The sequence below is a fragment of the Pleurodeles waltl genome, chromosome 11, assembly GCF_031143425.1.
Source record: "Pleurodeles waltl isolate 20211129_DDA chromosome 11, aPleWal1.hap1.20221129, whole genome shotgun sequence".
Classification (NCBI taxonomy): Eukaryota; Metazoa; Chordata; class Amphibia; order Caudata; family Salamandridae; genus Pleurodeles; species Pleurodeles waltl.
Window position 1 is genome coordinate 588,041,441 of NC_090450.1, and position 17,430 is coordinate 588,058,870.

A 17,430-nucleotide genomic window follows, 5' to 3' on the forward strand; every position below is an offset into this window, starting at 1 on the left:
GCTCTCTGCCTGTGGTGATCACAGCCACGCAGGTCGACCCACAGGGCAGATTTGTTGTGGCCACGGAGACTCTTCATGGAACACCGATAAACTTTATATCTGCATATGCCCCCCCGACGAGACTTGATGCCTTCTTGCACTCGCTCCGCCGAGTGGTTGTGGGACTGCCCCAGGGGACCACCCTGTTGGGAGGGGACTTCAACGCGGTTCTTGATCCCGATTTGGATGTATCCGGCGAGATCACTGCCAGTAGATTAGCCAGGGCTTCGGCTCTGACTGGTTGGACCGAGAGCCTTGGCCTTTGCGAGGTATGGAGAACCTGGCACCCTAGGGATCGTCGGTACACCCACACGTCGGCCGCCCACCAGACGCAATCCAGAATAGATCTGGTATTCATGTCCGCTCTGGACCTCTCAAGCGTCACAGGGACAGAGATACTTCCCCGGGGAGTTTCAGACCACGCACCGGTGCGGGTCCGCCTAGGTGGAGCAGATCCCTCCAGACGCCCGGTATGGCGCCTAAACGCATGGTACCTTCAAGACAAAGACTACACCCAGGAGATCAGAAATCAACTAACCCAATATTTTGATCTGAACCTGGGGTCGGTCCGGTCCCCGGGAACATTATGGGCCGCCTGTAAGGCTACCCTTAGAGGGCATGCCAAGCACCTTCTCTGCTCCCGCGAGCGAGACAGGAACTCCCAGATCTCTGACCTGGAGGCTAGGGCCCTGAGACTGGAACGCCAACAAACGACCTCTTCGTCTGCCACTGCCCTGAGGCAGCTGACTATGGTCAGAGAAGAAATCAAACACATAATGCTAGACTCGGCTAGGTGCATGTGGAGAGCTTCGGTAGCCCGTATATATGGCTGGGGGGATAAAAATGGGAAGCTCCTGCACTGGCTGGCGACTCGCCCTCTGGCCGGCAGGGTTATACCTGAGATTTTGGAACCCTCGGGCTCCCTCTCCAGGACACCTGCTGAAATTGCACAGAGCTTTGCCTCGTACTATGCCCGCCTCTATGCAATGCACCCCCGCCCTGCCATTGAGAAAGAGACCCCTCTTTTGAATGACGTCACTCTCCCCAGGATCTCCCTGGAGGCAAGAGATAGACTGGACGAAACTATTAGCCTCGCAGAGATAACCAGTGCAATTTCCGGCTTGGCATCGGGCAAAACTCCAGGCCCTGACGGACTCCCGGCAGAGTTATATAACAAATGCAGTGATATACTGGGTCCCCACTTACTCAATATGTATGGAGAAGCCGAGAAACTAGGCCGATTCCCCACCGAGATTGACCAAGCTACGATAGTTGTGATACCAAAAACCCAACCCCCATCGCGGTATTGTTCGGCATACCGACCCATCTCACTTCTGAATATTGAGATCAAAGTGCTTTCCTTGACCCTGGCCTCTAGATTGAAAGAGATAATGCCCACACTAGTGCACCCTGATCAATGTGGCTTTATGCCCACTCGTAGCACCAGGCACTGCATTAGGCGGCTGCATGTGGCTCTGGCACATCGCAGGACTCTGTCACACACACCCTTGGCATTACTCTTACTGGACTTTGAAAAAGCCTTTGATACAGTGGATTGGTCCTACCTTGAATTGGTCCTGCAGAAAAATGGACTCGGCCCCAAATTCCGAGGCCTAGTGAGACTCCTGTATTCCAAACCGACAGCTCGAGTCCGGGTGAATGGAGTGGTCTCTGACCTGTTCCCTATTGGCCGCGGAACCCGGCAGGGTTGCCCGCTATCCCCATTGCTCTTCGCATTAATGATAGAGCCTCTTGCGATACTGCTGCGAGGAGATCCCCTGATCGAAGGCTGGTCCTGGCCCGCTTGCGCAGAGGACCGTGTGGCGCTATACGCAGATGATGTCCTCCTATATCTCTCCAACCCGGCTAAAAGTGGCCCCCGCGTGCTAGAGATCCTGAGCCTTTTCGCAGAAGCCTCGGGGTTGATCCTGAATCCCGCCAAGTCCCTGTTGGTCCCCCTACACCGCTCCGGAGACTGTGTGGACTGGCAGCGGAATATTCCAGTGCGAAGAAACAGCTTTAAATACCTGGGAATATTTATTTCACTTCTCCCTGAGTTGACATGGGAACTTAATGTTACACCGTTAACCAGGAAAATTAGAAGCGATCTCCTACACTGGAGGACACTCCCTCTTAACCTGCTTGGTAGAATAGCGCTCTACAAGATGATGATCCTCCCTAGGCTCCTCTATCTCCTGCAAAATTTTCCCCATCCCATTCCTAGGAAATGGTTTGGGGAAATGGACTCATTGGCACGCCAATTTATATGGAGCGGAGCCCGCTCACGGTTAGCACTCAAAACCTGCCAGAGAGATGTGTATGATGGAGGTTTGGGCATGTCTAATATCCATTTCTACCACCTCGCGTCACAAATACTTGTAATTAATGACTGGATGGGGGGTGGGTGGACAGATCCGGCATACCGACTGGAGCTCCAAACGATGGGATACCCACGGATTTGGGACACCCTTTATGGAGGTCCGATCTCTCAAGACATCCCGGACGTGACCAAGGTGGTTCTGCAGGGATGGCGGACGGCTCAAAAATCGACAGGGTGGTGGGGCCGTCTTACCCAACAGACCCCATTGTGGCAGGGGAGGCAATTGGTGGAGGTGGAGGTGGCGGGCCTGGAGGGGTTCCAGAATTGGGATAACATTGGCATCTCCACACTAGGCGATGTCTGGAATGGGTCACACATACAATCCTTCGAAGATCTCCAGAAAAACTTTTCATTAAATAAGACACAGTTCCACAGATACCTCCAGCTCCGACATGCCTTATCAGTACATATCCGAGTGGAAGAAACCATGCCCGAGTGCAGCCCCATGGAGGCCAAGGCACTGATGGGGAGCTTGGGCAAGGGGTTCCCAGATATATCGCACCCTGGTCTCCGGCGCCTCGGGTTCCTTGGGGGTGCTTCGCCAGAGATGGGAGGGGTGGGTTGGCCCCATGGAAGAGGTGGAATGGAGTGAGGCGCTAATGGCCCCGCGTGCCCTGGCGATTGCTACCCGTCTTAGACTGATACAAACGTATTTTTTGCACACAGCATACCTCACACCCGACAAACTACACAGAGCGGGCCTCCGCCCCACTGCGGAGTGCCCCCGCTGCAGAAATCCCACAGCCGACTTCTTTCACATGGTATGGACCTGCCCGGCCATGGTAGCCTATTGGGGAGCTGTCTTGGGGGAGGTTTCTGAGGTGTTGCAGGAGAATATAGAAAGAGAGCCTTTGCCCCTCCTTCTTGGGAGCATGGGTGACACCGAACTAAGGAGACCGGATCGAATCTTCCTCGGGGTGGCGTGCTTAGTGGCTAAGAGGGATATAGTGGCAAACTGGAAGGCCAAGAGTGCCCCATCACTGGCTAAATGGAGACGGGGAGTGGATTGGTGCGCACAGAGTGAAAAACTTGTATATGAGGCTAGAGGATGTCCGGATAAATACAATAGGATATGGGGGAAATGGGAGACCGCAATAGGCACCTGAACAATATGTCATCTCTAATATTAGTGCTGTCTGGGATCACAGGTTCGACCAATGTTGGGTGCCCGTTGGCATCGTGTTTTGATGTTTGTATCATGGTTTTCTTTCTTTTGCAAAAATTTTTCTTTATAAAAAAAAAAAAAAAACACAGAGTCAGAGGATATTATGTGGTTGGTATTGGAAAAACAAAATAATGTTATATCCCACCTGTTTAATGTGTATATAAGGCCTAGAAGGACAAATCTGGAGTCGCCTGAAGTAGAATTATTAGATGGCTTGCTCAAAAAGATTCCAGTAGGAGAGACAATTATGATAGGGGGCGATTTTAATTGTAACTATGAACCTATAATTGGACTAGAACATCTAGCAGAAGATGAAGATCGAATGAGAGCAATCCCTCATCTAACAATAGAAAAAACTGTCCCTGGTACAGTGGCCGCCCTCCAACTTATGGGCCTCACATTAAAGCACGGATTGAGGGCGTGTAACGGCAGAGTGGGTGAAGAAGGCTTTAATACAGATACTTTCCAGAGAGGCAACTCAACCTCAAAAATAGACTACATCATGCATAGCATAAGTACTTGGGAAAGATTAGTGACTTTTAAAATAGATAAAAGGAGGGAAAGCGATCATTTTCCATTAATAATTGGACTTAGGGCCCACCTCCTGGATCTGGAACATATAGAACATGACAAGGTGGAGCTACAACCCACTCTTAGCAATAATAGAAGGGTTGTAAAATGGCCAGCAATATTAGGCAACTTGGGCATTATGACAACTATCTATAATACATTTGCTGATCTTTTGGAGCCTCATGCCCATAAAAAAAGTATTGATATCCCTATTATGGCCATCCATCAGTCAATGAGCACAGCATTAAGACCTCTCCTAACTAAACAGATACAGCAAAAGCACAAAAAAGAGAAGGTGCAAACCACCCCATCCAGCCCATGGTATACCAGCAAATGCAGGGAGGGGAAAACAATACTGATAGACGCTTTAAAACAAAAAAATCCACTAGCTGTACAACAGGCAAGGGCTAGCTACAAAAAAATACTGGCTACAGCCCAAAGTAATTGGGAGGATCAAAAATGGCAAGATCTGCTGGAAGCAGCCAAAAGTAATGACGCAATGACCTTCTGGAAAATAGTTACTCACAGCAGTAAAGTGGGGATATTTAATATAGAACATCATATAGACACCAAAGCGTGGGTTAACCACTTTACATACCTTTATTCTGATCCCCCCAATTCTGACTTTTATCCTTTCAAGCACAAAACTCTAGCTACTTGGGGCATTTTACCAGATATACAATTCAGCCTGGAGGAGACGGTGACTGCCATTAAAGCGATCAAGCCAGGAAAAGCCCCCGGTTTGGATAAGATCCCTGGGGATATGTTTAAACATAGTATAGAAATTTGGGCACCCTATATGAATCTTCTAAGCAACGCTATAGCAAGGGGAGGCGCAGTGCCTGAGACATGGAAAGGGGCAGAAATAATCCCAGTCTTTAAAAAAGGATCTAGGGAAGATCCTGGGAACTATAGACCAATCAGCCTCATTAATGTTATGCAAAAAATCTATGCTAGGCAGTTGCTGAATAGAATTAGCAGCTGGTTAGAAGAAAACAGCATATTGACCATATATCAAGCAGGATTTAGACAGCAGACGAGTACAATCGATCAGGCCTTTAGGCTACTGGCAATAATCTGGAAATACACTAAACTAATGAAGGGTCACCTCTATATTGCTTTTGTGGATTTGCGTGCGGCCTTTGATTTGGTACCAAGAGACTCCTTATGGGCTGCATTAGGGAAACAGGGCCGGGGAATCTCCTGTGCCAGCTAGAGAAGTTGCACGAAAATACATTTGCAAAGGTTTGGTGGGGTCCAGAGGGAGAGTTGACAGACCCAATGCCCATTAAGAGGGGGGTGAGGCAGGGTTGTGTGCTTGCCCCAACTCTCTTTTCATTATATATTACTGATCTGGTTGAACACCTAAAACAGAGTAACCATGATTCACCAAGATTGAATGGTGATCCAGTTCCTGCCCTCCTTTTTGCAGACGATACCATCTTAATATCTCAAACTCCCATGGGCTTGCAAACCCTACTAGGGAAATTCAGTGAGTACTGCAGCTCGAAGGGACTAGAAATAAACACAAACAAGACTAAATATCTGTCCGTTAACCCCCATAAAGCACTCAAGAGAAACATTCAGATTAGAGGGCAGGAATTGGAACGAGTGAAAAACTTTAACTATCTAGGGATATTGTTGGACGCCGAGTTGTCCTGGGCGCCGCACGTCAATAAAGCTGCAATCTCCTTAGTCCATAGTTCTATGGCGATTAGTAAAAATTACAAATGCTCAAGGTCCACAATAGTTTCACCAGTATTTGAGATCTATAGGTATAAAGCACAGGCTGCTGCCTTATATGGTGCCGACCTCTGGGGAACTACTAACTTAACTCTGCTGGTAACCCAGGAAAACAACTTCATGAGGGGGGTATTGGGACTCCCTCCATCTACTCCATTGATTCCTCTAACCTATGATATCAATATGAAACAAATAGGTAAACTGGCAGCCCTAAGGCCATTGCTTTACTGGTGTAGACTTTGGACAACCCCTGAACTGATCCATTATAGGCAAGTACTAATCGAGATCATGGACCTGGACAAGACCATCTCCCTTCCATGGCTCCACTACATAAGGCATTGCTTCTACAATTTAGGGCTGAAATCCTATTGGGAAGAACCACATACACTCACAACACAATCCAAGATTCGACTAAAGCAAGTATATTGGGACCTCTCTCTCACTAGCCCCCTCCACAGCAAGGACCTAGGTAGACTGACCTCAAGTTTCCTGGATATCAAACCAATACCGAGAGCTGAGGAATGGATAGATACTATCCAACCCAGGCGAGCAAAAGTACTATTTATGAAGTTTCGATATGGGATTCTCCAGGTCAGGGCTTTTACCTCCAAATGGGGCCCCCAGAGTGAGAGAAGACACGAGGCGACATGTGGGTTGTGTAATATGGAGACCTTTGAAACGAAGGATCATGTTCTTTTAACCTGCAAAGCTTATGACAAACCAAGGAGGAAATGGATTCGACCTATTTGCAGGAACGTAGGAATCAGAAACTATAACGAAGCGGCTAGATTCTTGAGATCTAATACTATTCCATTTGTTGTCTTTGGCATAAGCTGATTTCTTTTAGCAATTTCGTTTATCAGAGGCAAGGCGGGCCTGAGACTCTAGGTGTTTTAACCCAGAGAAACCCCTACAGTTAATTTATGGTGCCTGAAAGGGCAAATGGGAGCTCTTTCCTGCAACTCAATGGACTCCGGATATACATGATGCCTAGGATATATCTAGTCCAGGGGATAGCGATAATGCTTGGGCAGGACACCAATTATATAATCATTTCGCTTTGTTAGTGCTAGGCCTGTTGTTAATTGAAGTATCTTTAGGATTTTTAGAACTACTATTTATAACTCATGTAACTATTTTATCTTTTTATAATAGTTGTATAATTATTTATTTAATATCTTATGATGATGACTATCCTGATGTTTTATCCTTTTATGGCTAATAGCCGAATAAAGGTGTGTGAAATGAAATAATTAGGGTTACCTATACCGCGTTGGTGGAAGTCCTCAGTGCCACGGACGTCTCCGTTAAAGGAACTGAGGGATCATTATAGTATATGAGACCGAGAGAAACTGGTGGACCCGAAAATTAGAGCCAGACCAATCGTTGGCGGCGCCATGTCGCGTAGGCTCTCATTATCCTAATGAGACTACTGTTTTTTTGGGCGGTAAGATCGTTATCAGTGTGGGGGACTAAGTCTGACCCACGGCACAGGACCCTTGTCACCCCAAATCCGGGTTGAGCTCCGGCTAACTAGCAGTGCCTTATCTCTCCCAAATGGAAGAGACAATTGGGCAGCCGAGCGCATTACATCTTAGTGCTTCTCAGGGAAGTTGTGGTCACTCAGGTTCCAACCAGTTCTCTCATACACAGTGTGGTCTCATATATAAATGACAAAGGCAGTTAGAGTTTTAAAGACTGGTTTAATAAAACAAATGCATTTTAGATAACAAGGCGTGAGCCGCAATAACCAGAACCATACAACACAGTAGGATTGAAATAGTAACGAGGAGAGTGAAACATAAGAATAATGCTATCATAGTGCAACTAGATTACGTTCTCTCTTTAAGTTATATTTCGAGCACAGCATGTTAAGCTTTAAGCATGCCTTTCAGGTTCCCCCGGGAGGATATCGACCCTCATACCTGAGCAAAGGCCTGTGATCCGGATCAGCATCTACAACAGGGCAGTCAGCATCTAGTTGTGGGTTCCTGGTCGGAATCTCCCTCTTACGTGCACCAGGACTAGGAAGTGTTTTTATAACTAACATGCCGGTGTTCTAAGAAACGTCCCTACGTAAGAATGTGTACTTTCTACGAACCCTAAAGACTAAACTTCTACCACATCTATCGGCAATGTACCAGACTGTATCCTTGACTGAAGCACAGAGCGAGCAAGAATGTATTGTTTGAGAACGTCAGTGCTGAAGGAAGCTAAACAGTGTGATAGAAGAAAATAAAACAAGACCGTGAAACTGGTTATTGTAAATTACTGTGCGAGGCTAAATAAAATGCATCTAGGGCAAAATGCACAGAGGCCTAATACATTAAGCAAACGCGCAGAAAGCTACAGTAAAAATGGCTACACTACAATCCCACCATGGCACCACCAATGTAGGAGGCTGGCCTGGCTTGTAGTGGGTACCAAAGGTACTTACACCTTGTGCCAGGTCCAGTTATCCCTTATTAGTAGAATAGAGGTGTTTCTAGCAGCTTAGGCTGATAGAAGGTAGCTATGGAAAAGCAGCTTAGGCTGAACTAGGAGACATGCAAAGCTCCCACTATACCACTTACATCATATGCACAATATCATAAGAAAACACAATACACAGAGTTACTGTAGGAGGCTGGACTGTTTTGTAGTGGGTACCAAGGGGTACTTACACTCTGCACCAGGTCCAGGTATCCCTTATTAGTGTAGAAGAGGTGTCTAGCAGCTTTGGCTGATAGAAAAGGTAGCTTAGCAGAGCAGCTTAGGCTGAACTAGGAGACATGCAAAGCTCCTAAAATTCCACTGGTGTCATATGCACAATATCATAAGAAGACACAATACACAGATATACTAAAAATAAAGGTACTTTATTTTTATGACAATATGCCAAAAGTATCTCACGGAGTACCCTCAGTATGAGGGTAGCAAATATACACAAGACATATGTACACAATAGCAAACATATGCAGTAATAGCAATAGAAAGCAATGCAAGCAATGTACAGTCACAATAGATTGCAATGACAGCACATAGGTGTAGGGGCAACAAAAATCATATACTCCAAAAGTGGAATGCGAACCACGAATGGACCCCAAACCTATGTGAGCTTGTAGAGGATTGCTGGGACTGTAAGAAAACAGTGAGGGTTAGAAAAATAGCCCACCCCAAGACCCTGAAAAGTGGGTGCAAAGTGCACATAAGTTCCCCAGAGAGCACAGAAGTCGTGATAGGGGAATTCTGCAAGGAAGACCAACACCATCAATGCAACAACGATGGATTTCCAGACGAGAGTACCTGTGGAACAAGGAGACCAAGTCCAAGAGTCACACTCAACTCGTGAGTGGGCAGATGCCCAAGAAATGCCAGCTGAGGGTGCAAAGAAGCTGCCACCGGATGGTAGAAGCTGTGGATTCTGCAAGAACGAAGAGGACTAGGAACTTCCCCTTTGGAGGACCGATGTTCCGCGTCATGAAGAAGCTTGCAGAGGTGTTCCCACGCAGAAAGACCGCAAACAAGCCTTGCTAGCTGCAGGGGTCGCGGTTAGGGTTTTTGGATGCTGCTGTGGCCCAGGAGGGACCAGGATGTCGCCAATTGCATGAGGAGACAGAGGGGGTGCCCAGCAAGACAGGGAGCCCTCACAGAAGAAGGCAGAGCCCGCAGAAGTGCTGGAACAGGCACTACGAAGAAGAGTGAACTGGAGCTCACCCGAAGTCACAAAAGAAGGTCCCACGACGCCGGAGGACAACTCAGGAGGTCGTGCACTGCAGGTTAGAGTGTCGGGGACCCAGGCTTGGCTGTGCACAAAGGAAATCCTGGAAGAGTGCACAGGAGCCGGAGCAGCTGCAAATCACACGGTACCCAGCAATGCAGTCTAGCGTGGGGAGGCAAGGACTTACCTCCACCAAACTTGGACTGAAGAGTCACTGGACAGTGGGAGTCACTTGGACAGAGTTGCTGAGTTCCAGGGACCATGCTCGTCGTGCTGAGAGGGGACCCAGAGGACCGGTGATGCAGTCTTTTGGTGTCTGCGGTTGCAGGGGGAAGATTCCGTCGACCCACGGGAGATTTCTTCGGAGCTTCCAGTGCAGAGAGGAGGCAGACTACCCCCACAGCATGCACCACCAGGAAAGTAGACGAGAAGGCGGCTGGATCAGCGATACAAGGTTGCAGTAGTCGTCTTTGCTACTTTATTGTGGTTTTGCAGGCGTCCAGAGCAGTCAGCGGTCGATTCCTTGGCAGAAGGTGAAGAGAGAGATGCAGAGGAACTCTGATGAGCTCTTGCATTCGTTATCTAAAGAATTTTTGAGGCAGGCCTTCAAAAAATAAAACAATAAGAGTACTGTAGGAAAGTACCATCTTGCCTGGCATGTTACCCCCATTTTTCACTGTATATATGTTGTTTTAGTTGTATGTGTCACTGGGACCCTGTTCACCAGGGCCCCAGTGCTCATAAGTGTGCCTGAATGTGTTACCTGTGTAGTGACTAACTGTCTCACTGAGGCTCTGCCAATCAGAACCTCAGTGGTTATGCTCTCTCATTTCTTTCCAAATTGTCACTAACAGGCTAGTGACTAATTTTACCAATTTACATTGGCTTACTGGAACACCCTTATAATTCCCTAGTATATGGTACTGAGGTACCCAGGGTATTGGGGTTCCAGGAGATCCCTATGGGCTGCAGCATTTATTTTGCCACCCATAGGGAGCTCTGACAATTCTTACACAGGCCTGCCACTGCAGCCTGAGTGAAATAACGTCCACGTTATTTCACAGCCATTTTACACTGCTCTTAAGTAACTTATAAGTCACCTATATGTCTAACCTTTACCTGGTAAAGGTTAGGTGCAAAGTTACTTAGTGTGAGGGCACCCTGGCACTAGCCAAGGTGCCCCCACATTGTTCAGGGCCAATTCCCCGGACTTTGTGAGTGCGGGGACACCATTACACGCGTGCACTACATATAGGTCACTACCTATATGTAGCTTCACAATGGTAACTCCGAATATGGCCATGTAACATGTCTATGATCATGGAATTGCCCCCTCTATGCCATCCTGGCATAGTTGGCACAATCCCATGATCCCAGTGGTCTGTAGCACAGACCCTGGTACTGCCAAACTGCCCTTCCTGGGGTTTCACTGCAGCTGCTGCTGCTGCCAACCGCTCAGACAGGCATCTGCCCTCCTGGGGTCCAGCCAGGCCTGGCCCAGGATGGCAGAACAAAGGACTTCCTCTGAGAGAGGGTGTTACACCCTCTCCCTTTGGAAAATGGTGTGAAGGCAGGGGAGGAGTAGCCTCCCCCAGCCTCTGGAAATGCTTTCTTGGGCACAGATGTGCCCAATTCTGCATAAGCCAGTCTACACCGGTTCAGGGGACCCCTTAGCCCTGCTCTGGCGCGAAACTGGACAAAGGAAAGGGGAGTGACCACTCCCCTGACCTGCACCTCCCCTGGGAGGTGTCCAGAGCTCCTCCAGTGTGCTCCAGACCTCTGCCATCTTGGAAACAGAGGTGCTGCTGGCACACTGGACTGCTCTGAGTGGCCAGTGCCACCAGGTGACGTCAGAGACTCCTTCTGATAGGCTCCTTCAGGTGTTAGTAGCCTATCCTCTCTCCTAGGTAGCCAAACCCTCTTTTCTGGCTATTTAGGGTCTCTGTCTCTGGGGAAACTTTAGATAACGAATGCAAGAGCTCATCCGAGTTCCTCTGCATCTCTCTCTTCACCTTCTGCCAAGGAATCGACTGCTGACCGCGCTGGAAGCCTGCAAAACTGCAACATAGTAGCAAAGACGACTACTGCAACTCTGTAACGCTGATCCTGCCGCCTTCTCGACTGTTTTCCTGGTGGTGCATGCTATGGGGGTAGTCTGCCTCCTCTCTGCACTAGAAGCTCCGAAGAAATCTCCCGTGGGTCGACGGAATCTTCCCCCTGCAACCGCAGGCACCAAAAAGCTGCATTACCGGTCCCTTGGGTCTCCTCTCAGCACGACGAGCGAGGTCCCTCGAATCCAGCAACTCTGTCCAAGTGACCCATACAGTCCAGTGACTCTTCAGTCCAAGTTTGGTGAAGGTAAGTCCTTGCCTCACCTCGCTAGACTGCATTGCTGGGAACCGCGACTTTTGTAACTACTCCGGCCCCTGTGCACTTCCGGCGGAAATCCTTTGTGCACAGCCAAGCCTGGGTCCACGGCACTCTAACCTGCATTGCACGACTTTCTAAGTTGGTCTCCGGCGACGTGGGACTTCTTTGTGCGACTTCGGGTGAGCACTGTTTCACGCATCCTCGTAGTGCCTGTTTCTGGCACTTCTCTGGGTGCTACCTGCAACTAAGAGGGCTCCTTGTCTTGCTCGACGTCTCCTCTACCTCCTGGTCCAATTTGCGACCTCCTGGTCCCTCCTGGGCCACAGCAGCGTCCAAAAACGCTAACCGCACGATTTGCAGCTAGCAAGGCTTGTTGGTGTTCTTTCGGCGGGAAAATACTTCTGCACGACTCTCCACAGCAAGGGGGATCGGTCCACCAAAGGGGAAGTCTCTAGCCCTTTTCGTTCCTGCAGAAACCTCTGCTTCTTCTGTCCAGTGGAAGCTTCTTTGCACCCACAGCTGGCATTTCCTGGGCATATGCCCATCTCCGACTTGCTTGTGACTTTTGGACTTGGTCCCCTTGTTCCACATGTACCCTAGATTGGAAATCCATCGTTGTTTCATTGTGGGTTTGTGTCTTTCCTGCATTATTCCTCTAATACGACTTCTTTGTCCTTAGGGGAACTTAAGTGCACTTTGCACTCACTTTTCAGGGTCTTGGGGAGGGTTATTTTTCTAAGTCTCACTATTTTCTAATAGTCCCAGCGACCCTCTACAAGGTCACATAGGTTTGGGGTCCATTCGTGGTTCGCATTCCACTTTTGGAGTATATGGTTTGTGTTGCCCCTATCCCTATGTGTCCCCATTGCATCCTATTGTAACTATACATTGTTTGCACTGTTTTCTAAGACTATACTGTATATTTTTTGCTATTGTGTATATATATCTTGTGTATATTTCCTATCCTCTCACTGAGGGTACACTCCAAGATACTTTGGCATATTGTCATAAAAATAAAGTACCTTTATTTTTAGTATAACTGTGTATTGTGTTTTCTTATGATATTGTGCATATGACACTAAGTGGTACTGTAGTAGCTTCACACGTCTCCTAGTTCAGCCTAAGCTGCTCTGCTAAGCTACCATTATCTATCAGCCTAAGCTGCTAGACACCCTATACACTAATAAGGGATAACTGGGCCTGGTGCAAGGTGCAAGTACCCCTTGGTACTCACTACAAGCCAGTCCAGCCTCCTACATTGGTTGTGCAGCGGTGGGATAAGTGCTTTGAGACTACTTACCACTGTTGTCATTGTACTTTTCATAAGAGAAAAATATACAAAACAAGTTCAGTGTATATACACATAGCCAAAAAGTTTTGCATTTTCTCTTTTCACTCTTTTCTAAGTGCTGAAAAGTACTTCTAAACTTTCTAAAAAGTTTTAAAAGTTTTTTTCTCTGTCTTTCTAAAAGCTCTGACAAACTTTTTTCTCTTTTTCTATCACTTTACCTCTCTCTAAAAATGTCTGGCACAGGCCAAAATGTTGATCTGTCCAAACTTGCATATGACCACCTTAGCTGGAAAGGAGCAAGTAGTCTCTGTGTAGACAGAGGTTTGAGTGTAGGGAAGAATCCTTCCTTGGAACTGTTACTTAACATGCTTAGAGAACAGGATAAGGCTAGAAGTGCCCCATCTGTAGAAAAAGTAGCTAATGGTTCCCAATCTGATCCAGGGACTCCCCCAGGAAAAGATTCAGGAAAGAAACTTCCAAGCCTGCCCATTACTAGACAGTCTAGCATAGTTGGTACTGATGTTGAGTCACACCATACAGATAGTGTTGTCTCACATCATAGCAAGAGCATTCATTCTCATCACAGTAGAAATGATGTTTCTGTCAGCCAAGCTGTTAGGGTGTCCTCTGTAAGGGACAGGTCTCCTTCTGTCCATTCTCACCATACTTCTGTTTCAAGGCATGTCCCTCCCACCCACCCTGATGACAGATTGTTAGAAAGGGAGCTCAATAGATTGAGAGTGGACCAAACCAGACTGAAGCTCAAGAAGCAACAGCTGGATTTGGATAGACAGACTTTAGAAGTAGAGAAGGAGAGACAGAAACTGGGGTTAGAAACCCATGGTGGCAGCAGCAGTATTCCCCATAGTCATCCTGCAAAAGAGCATGATTCCAGGAATCTGCATAAGATAGTTCCCCCTTATAAGGAGGGGGATGACATTAACAAGTGGTTTGCTGCACTTGAGAGGGCCTGTGTTGTACAGGATGTCCCTCAAAGGCAGTGGGCTGCTATCCTATGGCTATCATTTAGTGGAAAAGGTAGGGATAGGCTCCTTACTGTGAAAGAAAATGAAGCTAATGATTACAAAGTTCTTAAGAATGCACTCCTGGATGGTTATGGCTTAACCACTGAACAATACAGGATAAAGTTCAGAGAGACCAAAAAGGAGTCTTCACAAGACTGGGTTGATTTCATTGACCATTCAGTGAAGGCCTTGGAGGGGTGGTTACATGGCAGTAAAGTTACTGATTATGACAGCCTGTATAACTTGATCCTGAGAGAGCATATTCTTAATAATTGTGTGTCTGATTTGTTGCACCAGTACTTGGTGGACTCTGATCTGACCTCTCCCCAAGAATTGGGAAAGAAGGCAGACAAATGGGTCAGAACAAGGGTGAACAGAAAAGTTCATACAGGGGGTGACAAAGATGGCAACAAAAAGAAGGATGGTAAGTCTTCTGACAAGGGTGGGGACAAATCTAAAAATGAGTCTTCATCAAGCCCACAAAAACACTCTGGTGGGGGTGGTGGGCCCAAATCCTCCTGTAATCAAAACAAAGAAAATAAACCATGGTGCTATTTATGTAAAGTAAAAGGCCATTGGACAACAGATCCCAGTTGTCCAAAGAAAAGCACCAAGCCTCCTACCACTACAACCCCTACTGCTACCCCTAGTGTCCCTACTAATAGCAGTGGTGGTGGGAGCAAACCTACTAATAGCCAATCCAAGGGAGTAGCTGGGCTCACTATTGGTAACTTAGTTGGGGTTGGCCTTGTTAGGGAGGCCACAGAGGCTGTGTTAGTCTCTGAGGGGGCTATTGATTTAGCCACCTTAGTTGCTTGTCCCCTTAATATGGATAAGTACAAGCAGCTACCCCTAATAAATGGTGTTGAGGTTCAGGCCTACAGGGACACTGGAGCCAGTGTGACTATAGTCATAGAGAAACTGGTCCACCCTGAACAACACCTACTTGGTCACCAGTACCAAGTAACTGATGCTCACAACAACACACTTAGCCACCCCATGGCTGTTGTTAATCTCAACTGGGGGGGGGGTTACTGGTCCAAAGAAAGTTGTGGTAGCCACAGATTTACCTGTAGACTGTCTACTAGGAAATTATTTGGAGACATCAGCTTGGTCAGATGTGGAGTTGGAGGCCCATGCAGCAATGCTGGGCATCCCAGGGCATATTTTTGCTTTGACAAGGGCTCAGGCCAAAAACCAAAAAGAACAGGGAAGCTTGGATCCTGGAACAATGGACCAAGTGCTCCCTAAAGCTAGGGCTAGTAGAAGCAAACCACTTCCTACTATCCCTCCCTCTACAGTGGATTCAACTTCTGAGGAAGAAGAATTCCCTCCCTGTGCAGAACCTACACCAGAGGAGCTTGAAGCAGACACTGCTGAGCTTTTGGGTGAAGGGGGGCCTGCCAGGGAGGAGCTGAGTGTGGCACAGCAAACCTGTCCCACATTAGAGGGTCTGAGACAGCAAGCTGTCAAACAGGCTAATGGGGATGTTAGTGACTCTCACAGAGTTTACTGGGAGGACAATCTCTTGTACACTGAGGCAAGGGATCCTAAACCTGGAGCTGCCAGGAGATTAGTGATCCCTCAGGAGTACAGAAAGTTCCTCCTAACTCTTGCTCACGACATTCCCCTAGCAGGACATCTGGGACAAATGAAAACTTGGGACAGGCTTGTTCCCTTGTTTCATTGGCCTAGGATGTCTGAGGACACAAAAGAGTTTTGTAAGTCCTGTGAAACCTGTCAAGCCAGTGGCAAGACAGGTGGAACACCAAAGGCACCCCTTATTCCACTGCCTGTGGTTGGGGTTCCCTTTGAAAGGGTAGGGGTTGACATAGTTGGCCCCCTTGACCCTCCTACTGCTTCAGGCAATAGATTCATCTTGGTGGTAGTGGACCATGCCACAAGATACCCTGAAGCTATTCCTTTAAGGACCACTACAGCTCCTGCAGTGGCAAAGGCCCTCCTGGGAATATTTTCCAGGGTGGGCTTCCCAAAGGAAGTAGTATCAGACAGGGGAAGCAATTTCATGTCTGCATACTTAAAGGCCATGTGGAAGGAGTGTGGTGTAACTTATAAGTTCACTACACCCTATCATCCACAAACAAATGGACTGGTGGAGAGATTTAATAAAACTCTCAAAGGCATGATTATGGGTCTCCCTGAAAAACTCCGCAGGAGATGGGATATCCTTCTACCATGCCTCCTTTTTGCCTACAGGGCGGTACCCCAGAAAGGAGTGGGCTTCAGCCCCTTTGAACTTCTTTTTGGACACCCTGTTAGGGGTCCACTCACACTTGTAAAGGAGGGTTGGGAACAACCTTTAAAAGCTCCTAAGCAGGATATTGTGGACTATGTACTTGGCCTTAGATCAAGGATGGCTGAGTATATGAAAAAGGCCAGTAAAAACCTTCAGGCCAGCCAAGAGCTCCAGAAGCAATGGCATGATCAGAAGGCTGTTTTGGTTCAGTACCAACCAGGGCAGAAAGTGTGGGTCTTGGAGCCTGTGGCCCCAAGACCACTCCAAGATAAATGGAGTGGACCCCACACAATTGTTGAAAAGAAGGGAGAAGTCACCTATTTAGTTGACTTAGGCACTGCCAGGAGTCCCCTTAGGGTGCTCCATGTCAACCGCCTGAAACCCTACTATGACAGGGCTGATCTCACCCTGCTCATGGCAACTGATGAGGGATAGGAAGAAGACAGTGATCCTCTACCTGATCTCTTCTCTTCCACAGAACAAGATTGTAGGAAAGTACCATCTTGCCTGGCATGTTACCCCCATTTTTCACTGTATATATGTTGTTTTAGTTGTATGTGTCACTGGGACCCTGGTAACCCAGGGACCCAGTGCTCATAAGTGTGCCTGAATGTGTTACCTGTGTAGTGACTAACTGTCTCACTGAGGCTCTGCTAATCAGAACCTCAGTGGTTATGCTCTCTCATTTCTTTCCAAATTGTCACTAACAGGCTAGTGACTATTTTTACCCATTTACATTGGCTTACTGGAACACCCTTATAATTCCCTAGTATATGGTACTGAGGTACCCAGGGTATTGGGGTTCCAGGAGATCCCTATGGGCTGCAGCATTTCTTTTGCCACCCATAGGAAGCTCTGACAATTCTTACACAGGCCTGCCACTGCAGCCT